We start from the raw sequence: 13346 nt of genomic DNA, 5'->3' as shown, positions 1-13346 counted from the left end.
TTAGCGACGCCGAAAACTATGGATTTGACACTAATATTTGGTCATTTTTGATCATTATTATGTATCCACCTCCCCCAAGTTACGGGGCTGAATTTGGTCGTAAACGGTATCGAAAGTGTCAGTATTAAACTCAGCGACCTCGAAAACTATGGATTCGACACTAATATTCGTCATTTTCGATCACTTTTGTATATCTTCCCTCTCCTCTGCCAAGCTACATGCCTGAATTTGGATTTATATAGCATCAGAAGTGTCACTGTTTATCTCAGCAACCCCCCAAAACTATAGATTCCAATTTAATATCGGTCATTTTCGATCATTTTAAATATATCTCCCCTCCCCCTCCCCTAAGCTGCACCGTCAAAACGATATGATAGAAACTAACCCAAGTCTGAACCTCATCTATGTTGAAAATTTGAGATCGATCGGCTGGCTCAAGAGTGATGAAGTCACAAAGACAGTCACTTTTATATATATATATATATATATATATATATATATATATATATATATATATATACAGTGGCGTATTTAGGGGGGTGGCTTCCGGGCTTAAGCCCCCCCGAAATCTTACTTAGTATAGTAAAGTAAATGAAATATCTTGCAGAATTTTTACATTTCCAGGCAAAGCCCCCCCCGAAAGTTAGCAAAGCCTCTCCCGAAACAAAATCGTAAATACGCCACTGTATACATATATATATCCTCCTCTACGTTGCTCCGTCAAAATAAAATAATAAAAATCGTTGGAGGCTTGAACTTCATCTATGTTGAAAATTTGATCGAGATCGGTCTGGTGTTTCAAGAGTTATTAAGTTATATATATTCCTCCCCTCTTCCTCCTCCCCTAGGTTCTACCATCAAAGTGAAACTCACAAAAACTTTCCAGTTCCGAACCTCATACATGTCAAAAATTTGATTGAGATCGGTTGGGTGGTTCAACAGTTATTAAGTCACAAACTTAGTAACTTTCATTTCTATTTATATTGATTTTTGTACATCTCCCCCTCCTCCTCCTCCCCTACGTTGCTCCGTCAATGTGAACTGACAAATAATATTCTAGGCTTGATCCTCATTTATGTTAAAAATGTAATCGAGTTTGGTCGTTTGGTTCAAGAGTTATTTAAGTTTTATTTATTATGTTATAACTCCCCGTTCTCCCCTCCTCTAAGTTTAACCGTCAAAGTGAAATGATTATAACACTCCCAGGCCTAAACGTCATCTATGTTGAAAATTTGATCGAGATCGATCGGGTGGTTCAAAAGATTAGGAGTCAGAAATATGGTCACTTTCAATTTTATAATATAGATTTATTGTTGTTGTAGGCCTATAATGTTATATCGCTCAATCCTCGATGTGCCGTATACTTAAGCCGGCTAAAAGTTATATTGATAACCCCATTGGGTAAGAATCTGCCCATGAAATCAAACTTGCGGTCACATGCACTAAGTTTTTGTCAATGTCTTGAAAACGTTATTTCGATATTAATTTTATGAGCACACATTAAAAATTTCCAACGGATGCTTTAGTCTCGGAACCAAAGCCATAGCCATGTAGTCGACACCTATGGTGTACGTTATTACCGATTTTCAATACTACATTTCTCTTTAGTTTTGGAAGAACACCACTGATATGCTTTGAAATGAAATGAAGTATCTAGTTTAACGTCCCATGATTATGCACCTAAGCAAAGGGAGACGATGATGATGAGAAATGACTGAAATGGTGGAATGAAGAAAGTAGGAGGAAACGGAAAAACACCGAGAAAATCCACGTACACGGTGTTGGTCCACCAAGAAAGCTCACATGGTGCAATATGACATCTGTGGGGTTTGAAAACGAGCTATATGTACAGAAAACGCGAACAACTAATTCAGAAAACGACATACAGTAGCTATATGCTACAGGGGCAGATCGACTCACATGGGTTGCATAAACTACTGAGAACACATTCACTCCAGTATAGCATTTTTACTGAAGCCAAGAAATCCATCCCCTTCTTTTTACATTCTATAAAGAAATTCAAGTAGTGCCGGTGCTTGTGCACCAAAAGTCTTGGTCTTGGTCTTGCATCGGGATTCCTGGTTTTGGTCTTGATCTTGGTCTTGCATGCAAGACTTGCAGAAACTGCAAGACCAAGACTCTTGCGCTCGTCACTACCGCAAACCCACTAAAAAAAGTTATATTCTCAAAGGTACTTTTCTCCCCAATATTTGTAGTTTGATTGCGCCATTTCAATGAAAAATTATATTCCTTAAAATAATCTCATTGGAACAATCAGCGCCGTAAAAGCTGTCTGTTGGTTTCCCAATTGTGGAAAAGTCATTTGCGACTACGTGCAAACTAGGTATTAATGAGCCACCACCTTATAAACTGTCAAATTACTTGTCTTTATCACCTGGAAACACAAAGGGAATTAATGGCTTGCTTTTCATTTGAATAATGTTCTCTTAGATTTTCATCGACGAGGCAAAAGTTGGTTTTCTTTGTGTGCAAACTATCACTAAATTAGTGCGACGCAACCGTATTTTCGAATTCCAGAATCTCCGTTGGCGCTGTCTCTGAATATCGTAGCCCTAAACATATTTCATTATGAATTTATAGACTGAAATGCTATTCATCATGAGAGTTACCTTGTGCTTATATATGGCTAGCATACGCACTTTCAGCACGGAAGATTCGGGTTCGATTCCTGATGGTGGCTCAAGTGGTTCGGATTTCTCTTCAATATGATAGTTTACGCCTCATATTGTCCCGTGATGTAAGTTCTGAAAAGGGACTTTAAACTCTAAACCAACAAGGCCAGTCATCATTACCACCATAAGTGTTATGCCATTTAGTGGCACAAAACTTAATGCGAACCTCCATGTTGTGCAGTCCTGTGCCTATCTGTTCTAAGAATTTTCAGTGTTCTTACTTTCCTATTATAGCTTCTGGTTTATAATGTCTATAATCAGTGGCGTATTTAGCGGGGTGGCTATCGGACTCAAGCCCCCTGAAATAAATTACATATAGTGTATATTATTATGATGATGATAGTGTATATTATACCTACATAGACCCAGTATATATACCCATTCAGGAGAATGAGCGTAGCTCCCCCCGAAACAAAATCCTAAATACGTCATTGCTCATAAAATTTTTTACCACATAATACTGTACATTGGCTAGAGTTTTGAGACTAATATAAATTCTGTGTTTAACTGGAGTTAAGTAGGATACCGTCTTGCAGCTACATCTTTAAATAATAATAATAATAAAATATTATATCACTGGAGAATTGAGGACACATGCTACAAATTTAGAAGTTTGTATGCCCTCAATCCTCCAGTAATCGTTTCGTTTTTACGTAAGAATTATCTTTTTTCTTTACATAATATATCGATTGTGATGTTCTCTTCCATGTACTTTCTACCACTTCAATTAGTGGTGACTGTTGCATACAAATATTAGTACATTAGATAAGTTTCCTTCCCTTAGTTTGAGGCAATAAAAGTTTAATATTAACCGATGTGATTGCCCCCAAGAGCCGCCAATGCTTGTATTAAACCCTTCTGACAGAATAATTTAACGTTTATTGTTTTTTTTTTTCTTTTTAACAATTTGCAATTGTTCTCTTCACCCAAATTGTTGCTAACAGACTCCATTTCCTCATTAGTTCCTCGTTCAACCCAGGTTATTTTCTCGCTTCTCATACTTGGAATGCTTGCAGTCAATTTTCCTTACTCTTTTGTAATCTTTGCTCCGCTCCCTTTTAATAAAGAAATTTGAATCTGACTGGGAAATGAACTTGATTTCTGTTGCTTAAGACGCAATGGTTGTAATTCACAAGTTTCCTCAGGGAACACTACTGCGCAGAGCATGTCGTTTTATGATATCAAGAACGGAAAGAAGCAATAAATGTTCCGTCTCTGCAAGGTTAGAAGTAAGTTTCTGTGCCATCTTTTTGATTCAGGACGCCCGTAGTGTTGAATTACGAACTATCCCTCAAGAGATGACACCAAAGTGCACAACCTGTTATTATTTGTCTTACTCTTGAGACAATGCGGACTAAAGGATTTAAAAAAAATAAAAGCAGAAAAACAGATAGTTGTTAGAATTCAGTTGAAAATGTCGGTTGATGTCCCATGCACTACAGATTCGCCCAATTTTACTAATTTCCCCAGAGAAACTCGTCCATCAACACCGCACTCCTATTAGTATTTCCAACAAGTGCTCGTCGTACTTTTGCTTTCTGCCGCATTATCGAGCAGAGCCATCTAGCGGTAGTTCCTCGTTACTACTCATGTAATTTTCAAGCAAGAGCACCGCCGTTCATTCGAATCGTTGACTACCATTGGTTGCTCCGCAGTTAAAATACATTGTTTACCTTACAGAAAACAGGAAATGTCATTGTTTAATCATTTTGTAAAAGAAGGAGTAAACAATGTAGTCTTTCTCTGGTAAATAAAAATGCATGGCTATACTTTTTTCCCTCTTCCATACGCATCTATTTTTCTTCTGGCGACTGTGGATAAAACAATGGAGCTCGTTTGAATTTGCTTATATAAGAGCAAAACGAATCGAATGTGTTTGCTATTTTTTCTTTATTCTTATATATTTTTTTAAATTCCTTTTATGTAGAAACTATGTGGAAAATAATAAAATATTTAACGCTTTGTGAAGTCAATAATGACACATACTTGAATTTTGAAGATGATTTGTTGTTTGGATTCCATCTTAACGGACAACGTTAATAAAAGAGTAGCAAGCTACAATGGCACTTTTTTTTTTAACCCTTTGGGGGCTTCTGGTACAGATCTGTACCATGGCGTCGACCTTCGGAATTTGCTTCATAAATCTCTAGTAAAGATTTTCACATCGTTTTTTTTTTTTTTTTTTTTTTTTGCATTCATTCAAGCGGGGAAACATCAAAGAATATGTTTCTTAGGCATTTTGCAGTCACGCGTGTTATGCCTGGGGGCAGTGACGTCACAAACATGGACGAAGGAAAAAAGAAAAGGCTAAATTTTAGAGCTTTTTTTTAAAAAAAAAACTTCTAGGATCATGGTTCGTACCCCGTTGTGTTCCTAATGAAGGAATGTTTCCAACTGTACCTCTCAAATTTCCCTATTATGTACCAGAAGCCGGAATATCTCGCCCAAAGTGGAAAAAAGTGGATTCTTCAGGAGAATTTTTTCCTTTTTCGGGAATTACTCCCCTCAGGTACATGATAGGGACATGTGAGTGGTACCGTTTAAAACTTAGCATCATTCCAAACAAAACGAAGTAAGAACAATGATCGTAGGATAAATAGAGATTCCCCCTCCCCCAAAAAATGTGAATTTTTCCCCTATTACACATTTTTAATCAAGGAGCTACAGTGTCATTCCTGTTTTCGTACGATCATGGTTCGTACTTCATTTTGTTAGTAATGTTCCAACGTTTCCAACGGTACGCCTACCATTGCGCTGTCAAGTACCTGAGGAGATAAATTTCCGAAAAAGGAAATTTTTGAAAATTTGAATTTCCCGCTACTTCTTTATACATTTTGGGCGGGAATTCCTCCCTTCAAGTACATGATAGGGACATACAAGTGGTACGATTGGAAACGTTGCTTCATTACGAACAAAATTAGGCACAAACCACAATCCTAGAATAAATATTCTTGGTGCTAGAGCTGATATACTAAATTTCCCTTCCCATTTTGGGGGGTAATAATTACTAATGTAGTGTTATTCAATAAGCTCTAGCGTCAAGAGTGTTCCTTGTAGGATCACGGTTCGTACCTCATTTTGTTTGTAATGAAGCAATAGCATGTACCCAGCGGAACAAATTTCCTAATTTAAGAGGATTTTTCCACTTCTGGTAGATAATAGGGAAATTTGAGTGGTACACTTGGAAACATTGCTTCATTATGAACACAATGAGGTACGAACTTGATCCTACGATAAAGAGTCTTGACACTAGAGCTTATTGAATAAGAATAGATTAGTAGTTATTTTTTTAAAAAAAGTGGATCGGGAAAAATAATAAATGAATTTTAGTACCAAGACCCCAGGATCATGGTTCATACCTTGTTTTGTTCAGAATGAAGCAAAGTTTTTTGGTAACATTCACATGTCCGTGTCGTGTACCGGAGGGAAGAAATTCGCGGGAAACGGGGACTTTTTTTAAAAAATCATTTTTCCCACTTTGGGCGGGAATTTTATTGCCTTAGGTACATATTAGAAAAAGTTGACTGGTACAGTTGAAAACACTGCTTCATTCCGAAGAAAACTTGATATGAATCATGATCCTACGATAAATAGTCTCGACGCAATAGCTGTTTGACTGAAAGTCTAAAATTTACCTTAAAAAGTGCAAGTCTCAAAAGGGTTAATCATACTTCGGAGCAGAAAGAAAAAACTACCTTGACTATATACAGTGCCTTATTTTCGATTTTGTTTGGGGAGGGGCTTTGCTAATTTTATTCCTGGAAATGTGAAAATTCTTCAAGATATTTCATTTACTTTAAAATAGTAAATAAAATTTCGGGGGCTTACTTAAATACGCCACTGACTATATATACACAGATCTTTTCAAAACAACACCGACAACATTTGAGAGGTGATTTCTGACACCAAGATAAGACGAAAAGTATAGAGCAACCTGGATGTAATTATAAATGCTTTCTTTCGGAGTTATAGGCTGCCGAAAACATGAAAAAATGAACTTTAAACGTCCATAGCTCCAATACTCCATTTGACGTACCGTAGTCGGGTCAAGACCTCATTTTGAAACTAATATGTGCCCTATCCAAATATCCATCTTTCAGAATCTTGCGGTAGTTCCGCAACAATTTTTATTGAGGTAGTCGTTGAGTACTTCAAATTATATGAACGTAGCCAAACTGAATTATATACAGGGTGCATCTTCAATGATGGACCAAACTTCAAGGGATGATAGAGAATGACAAAAGAAGTGATTTAAGATAAGAAGTTGTTATCCGAAATGCGTCAGTTCTGAGTTAAAATGTACCAAATAGAATAAAAATGAATGGAACTGGAGAACGAATGGTCGGAGAAAGGTCGGGTCAAAGGAAATAGTGCATTATTTGACCTGGAGATTCGATTCACATACAAATCGATGAGGAACAGTGGCAGCACGAGAAGGGGCTCATATGACAGCATTGATTGGGCTCGGAAACATTGGGTAAAACGTGCCGGGAGGATGGAAAAGAACACAGAAAGCAATTCGAGAGACGGATTCTTATTTAATGCTGCAATCTCAAGCTATACCCCGCCGATACTGCGATTGACTAATGCTAACGAGTGAGAACGAGAGAATGAATTGTCAGAGAAAGATCGGGTCATAGGAAATAATGCATTATTGGACCTGGAGATTTGATTCAGGTACAAATCGATGAGGAACAGTGGCGGCGCAAGAGAAGAATCACAGAAATGTATTGTATTACTATTGGAGCGTTGGGAAAAGGATCAGGGAAAATTGACAGTGATTCAAGAGGACATAACAAAACAGGAGGCGATTTGCCGGCGTCATGAAAGCGGTATAAATTGTGGCAGTTGGCATGGGTGTGGCAGAATGTGGGATCTCAAAGCCCGGATATCACCGAAAGTTGAGAGCGATCCTAGGAAGCAGGATCCTTGGAGCAAGAAATACGTACGGCATCAACGACAACAGATTGACGTAACAATCGTCCAGTGCGTATATGATAATGGAGAACGACACATACTAAGCTAGACAAGACTGAAAATTATATTGGTATAAAGAGCAACTGCACTTACATTCACAGCAGATGCTCAAAATGGCGTCCCTGATTTCGATGCAGACATGGCATCGCCGTAATAAGTTTTGTCTCATCATTTCGAAGATGCCTGGTTTCGTGCTAATGATATTACAGACAGCGAGGATTCGTGCAAGGAGGGTTTCTTCGTTCTGTATAGATGTGTCGTAGATGAGAGATTTTACATAACCCTACAAGAAGAAATCAGTTAGGCTCAGATCAGGGGATCGTGCTGGCCAAGAAATAGGACCTCTCCTTCCGATCCATCTATGCGGGAAGGAATAGTCAAGACACTGACGAGCAGCTACTCCAAAGTGTGCTGGGGCCCCGTCATACTGAATCCACATACATTGATGGACATCAAGAGGTACATCTAATAATTCAGGGAGTGTTTCTTGCACGAATAGTGTGTATACTGGTGCAGTTAAGCGAGGTGACAAGAGATATGGTCCTATAAGCTTGTCACCAACGATGCGTGCCCAGATATTTACCCCAAATCTCTGTTGATATCTATGCACAATGGTACCATGGGGATTTTCGTCGGCTCACACATGACTATGCCGGCTATTGAATACACCCTCTCTCGTAAAACAGGCTTCATCTGTGAAGAGTATTGGGGCATGAAACTGCGGGTCGTGCAAACAGCTCTGTATTAGCTATTCACTAAACACCACACGGGGTGCAAAGTCTGTAGGATGCAGGTCTTGAACTTTCTGTAGTTGATAAGGGTGTAGTTGTTCACGGAGTACTCTCCAAACAGTACTGTAATCAGCCCCCACTTCATGTGCTAATGCTCTAGTGCTTATCGAAGTTTGTTCTGTCACACGATCAAGAACCTCTTCTTCAAGGTCTGGAGTCTTGATTGTTCGTCTCCTTCCACGGTCGTGACGTAATGGGCGCAAGTGTTCCGTTTCCCGTGAACGCCGAAATAGCCTCGGAAACATGGAGTACTTTGGTTGTCGCCTGTCTGGATACCTGTTGCGATACAACCTTGCAGCTGCACGACTGTTCCCATTAGCTAGCTCATACACAAACACCATATCTGCAAGTTCTTCAAACGTTAACTCCATCTCACGCGCGCACTAATCCCGCTATCGACCAACAGGCACAGACAATGCACAGGTATAGATACTAAGAGACTACCCATGGAATGGAAACACGCTTCTTCAGTTTAGTGAACGAAACACTTTGCCTGCCAAACGATAACTTCCATGACCTCCGAGTATTGTAATACAGCGAGCGTACAGTTACAGAGATTCTTGTTGTTTCCTTTGTTGGTGTGCAGCAAACAACGTAGGTTACGTATGGTATTCAAGCAAGGACAGGTGTCGAATGACGCGTTTAACAAGACAAGACGTATTTTGTTGTGGATTACTAAGTAGGGCTTTTAAGAAAAGATTTATGCAGGATTGCGCGTGGAGCATTGTACTTGCCACAGCGTCGCGAAAGAGAAATAAAACGCACCTTGAGGCTATTGAAAGTCCGGTCTGCTGATATTTACAATAACTGATGGGATAGGGAACTAGGAAAATTCCGGAGAACCATCGTGAAGGTCACTGAATAGGAAGTGTACGCCTAATCCATGTATCAGGTATACATTAGTCCAACTGAGCTCTGACCTAGCGTACATTGTGTGCGGTATCACAGTCATGTTGATACCACATATGTATACGTTCAGCGAGAGGCATGTCTTCTAGTAAATGTAGTAACGTATCATTGACAAATGCGACATACCTTTTACCAGTAAGATTTCCGTGAAAGGAATGCGACCCATGGTCACTTAGGATACCACATCATGTATTGAGAGACAATCAATCCTGATGCGGAAATAGTCACTGCCATAATAGGTTGTCCCTTGTCTTATAATGGATATTGTCATTTTACGTGACCTTCAGACCTAGCTTCATCGTTAAGCAGTATGATGAATACAAAGTTTCGCTTTCAGTTTCTCATATCTTTCAGCTATACGCAAAATTGCACTCTAACATGGAAATCATTTACTGATAGTTCCTAATACAATATGATATAGTCTGGATGCAACTTGTGCTGATGTAAAATACGCGTTACAGATTTTTGACTAAGTCTACTCTTCTGAGCCAAGTTTCTAGTACTTACATGAAAGTCTACATTTATTGCTGCTAAAGTGCTATTATACGTTTTCTATTTGTTGAAGAAGGATAACTACCGGAACCCTGGCTTTAGACAGACGTTTCCATGCAAGAAGTACCATATGAGAAGGTTGTGGGGGCTATGGGTGGCTTCCATACATCTGTGCTGCGTCTTGAAAGTTTCTTCTACATTTACCTAACACTAACAACATATCGACACAGTGATCAAGCACAACCATTGTACGTTCCTCACATTAATACTAGTATAGTGGCATACACGGAATTCCAGTATAGTACTGATGCCATCGTGTCTGTTTTCTTGCATGCAACACTCTTCACTACAATACACGTAGAAATCCTGTGCTTTCTACTCCGTTCGACTCTTCCACGTGCGATATATTCAGCTGCAATGTGCATACAATTGTGCACTGGATACATCCTTACTGTGATCTCTACTTCAAATCACTACTACGAAGAGCTAGGCAGTTGGACTCAGAATGACGTAGTCGTTGAACAACTGAATTTAACGAGAACAAGCCATTTACAGTCATGCTGTATTGACTAGTACTTCATGCAGCATGACACAACACAATGCTCCCAAAGTATGATTACAAATCGTGATAACAATGCTACAGGTAATAATATTCATTAGAAGTAACTCCTTTTCACATTTTGAAGGGAGAAGGTTCAATTTAATATTCCCCGTCCCCTATGACGGCGATCTTCTTGGCACTTGAACCAAGCGGTCTACTTCGTTCACAGAGTACGATGTCGTTTTATTACTACAGACCATGCAAGTTTAGCTGAAACAGGATCCACTTTGAAAACATATATTGTTTCCCACCAAAGTTATTTCGTTTTCCAAGATGTATCGAACGAGCTATTTTTCGACCCATATTGTCTTTTGAAATTTCCAAATTGGCCTCAAAGACTCTTTGATCTGAGCCCTGAGATCCCTTGCTTTTCAAAGACTTTTATCGACCTCTCTGGACTCTTCATTTTTGGACTCTTCATATCATCCTCATCATCATAGGTATTCTGCCATTATTGGCAGATCACTTGCTGCACCTAAGAGGCTTCCATGCTCCACAGACTTTTCGCCTTCACAAACGGTTTTTCTGTGTTGATATCGTTCATCAATTGTAGCCTCCTTCGCCTCTCCCTCTTTTTCCTCCCACTATACCCTCTAGCACATCTCTCATGCTACAGTTCCTTCTTAGCCAATGTTCCAGCCAGTTTCTCTTTCTCTTCTTAATATTATCTAACTGTTCTTGTCTCCCTCATCATTTCTAACACCGTCTCATTCGTTCTCACCTCGACTCAAATGATTCTCTCCATTCTTCTCCATGCCCACATTCCGAAAGCCTTCAGTCGTTTTTCATAATTTTTGTGTAATATCCAGGCTTCTGCCCAATATAATACAATACTCTATACGAAGCATTTTATGAGTCTGTTTCTCAACTCTTCATTCAAGATTCCACAAAACAGACTTTTCTTCTTCCTAAAAGCCTCTTTCGCCATTCCTATCTTTGCTTCTATTCCACGTTCGCTTTTCATCACTAACAATACTGCCCAGATATAGACAGCTAGTCATCGGTTCTGTATTTTCTCACTTTCTATTTGTATATTTGACACAAACCCCTTCGTTCCGATCACCTTGTTTTTTGTCTTTCTAATATTTATTTTCATCTCATATTCTTCACAACCCTTCCTCAAGTTTTCTAACATCTTATTGATTTTCTTTACAGATTCCTCACAAGTGCCGTATCATCTGCAAGCCATATACATCTAATCATTCTACCTCCTACCGAGCCTAGAGTATGTAGGCTCTTTTTCAGAATCTGTTCTAGATAGATGTTAAATAATATTGGTGAAAGATAGCATCCTTGACGAACTCCCCTACCGATTGCACTCTCCTCTGTCATTTCCTCACCTATTCTAATAGTTACTTGTTGCTTCATATATAAGTTCCTTATGAGTCTTCGATATTTTCATTCCAACCCGACCTTCTTTAGAATTCCGGTCAAAAGTCTTTCCTTGATCAATGAATACAACATACAACTCTTTCCCGTTTTCTATAAACCTTTTACCGATCACCCTTAATAATCCAATTTCATCTCTTGCACCTTTAACTTTCCTGAATCTGAACTATTTCTCCTCAACTGTTTCACTTGTTCTTCCATTTGTTCTTCTGTTCAGTATTTGAAGCATTTTTTCTGCATGAGATATAAGACTATTTTAGACTGGAAATTGGGTTGTAACACTCCATTTCACTCACTCCGTAAATGCAGGCGTATATCAGCGTATCTATTGTATTAAACAACAACACTGAAAATCAACACTGTTAAGAAATATGCTGTTTATGCCAAATTTATAGAATAATGCAAATAAACTGTTTTTCATTTGTGTATATATAGGGTATACAGTGGCAGCATAATGCGGGCCAGCGGTGCTTCCGCCCCGAGCCCCGCCTTCTGATGGATCCCACCTGTAGCTGACACAAATGATCAATTGTTCGTTAATGAATAGAGCATCTCCATGGTGTTGTGATGCAATAATTATGCTTGTCTCAGAACTTACTTATGCACTTGGATGTACTTGCTGAAAGGAAGATTCCACGATCTCAACAACCATCGTTATGCATAGACTATGACAAGAGAGCAAGAAGTTCTCTGTTTTGCATAACAAGTCACCCGTGGCGGCCCTGAATAGTTTCGATATCCTGTCCCATCTCCGGCTCCACGCGTCCATTCACTGAATTACTGTTGAATCTTGAATATCAGTCTCGCTTGTGGTGTTCTGTTGTGCTGTATACATACAGTAGAGAGCCACATTTAACAGGGTGTGTGTATAGAGACATTCTATCTTGTATAGAGGCATTAAAATATAATATTTGCTACTTGCTGTTAAAGTGCATTTGTACGTACTACCGTCAATATTGTAGGTTGGAATGGGTTCGGACAATATTTTTAGTTTATTTGGATCGAATTGTGCGGGAAGGAAATCTCCAATAAGCACACACAGCAAATCTTTCAACAAGTTAATTGACTTAGTATGTTCAGGATCCTCTGACCTCCACGCCTTTTTTTCAATTCGTCCCATACTGTACTACGCAGTGCTATGTTCCGATTACTTTACGGATGCTAACATTTTCTTCCCAACCTTGCCTAATACCTCCTTGTAAATTTCCACTCCTATCTATTCGATAAAGACACATCATTTTCAAATATGCTTTCCAACTAATGTGACTCACGTTTCGAGTTAGACAGGAATTATATTATGTTAATTTCTAGGCATTATGGCTTAAGCCTATCACGTATAAGGGTTGATCTCCCTCAACGATTACCCTATCTGTAGAAGTGGGGAAGGAAGGAAGAGGCCTGGGAACTTCGTATTCGACATCATTCTAGCATTTGCCTGGTGTGAATGAGAAAATCTCCCCGAATATGAAAAACCAAGGAATAACCTCACATTGC

The 13346-nt window shown here is 39.0% G+C and overlaps 1 protein-coding gene across 2 annotated transcripts in view; it reads left to right on the top strand.

The window, feature by feature from the left end:
- The window catches only part of Lrp4 (LDL receptor related protein 4), an 872950-nt gene that overhangs the window by 478854 nt on the left and 380750 nt on the right, over window positions 1–13346 (top strand). The gene's annotated exons all lie outside the window — the stretch shown is intronic.

Source organism: Thermobia domestica, chromosome 3 (assembly GCF_964235325.1).
Source record: "Thermobia domestica chromosome 3, izTheDome1.hap1.1, whole genome shotgun sequence".
Taxonomy (NCBI): domain Eukaryota; kingdom Metazoa; phylum Arthropoda; class Insecta; order Zygentoma; family Lepismatidae; genus Thermobia; species Thermobia domestica.
The sequence above is the reverse complement of the archived record's forward strand: the minus strand, read 5'-3'. Positions and strand labels throughout refer to the sequence as shown.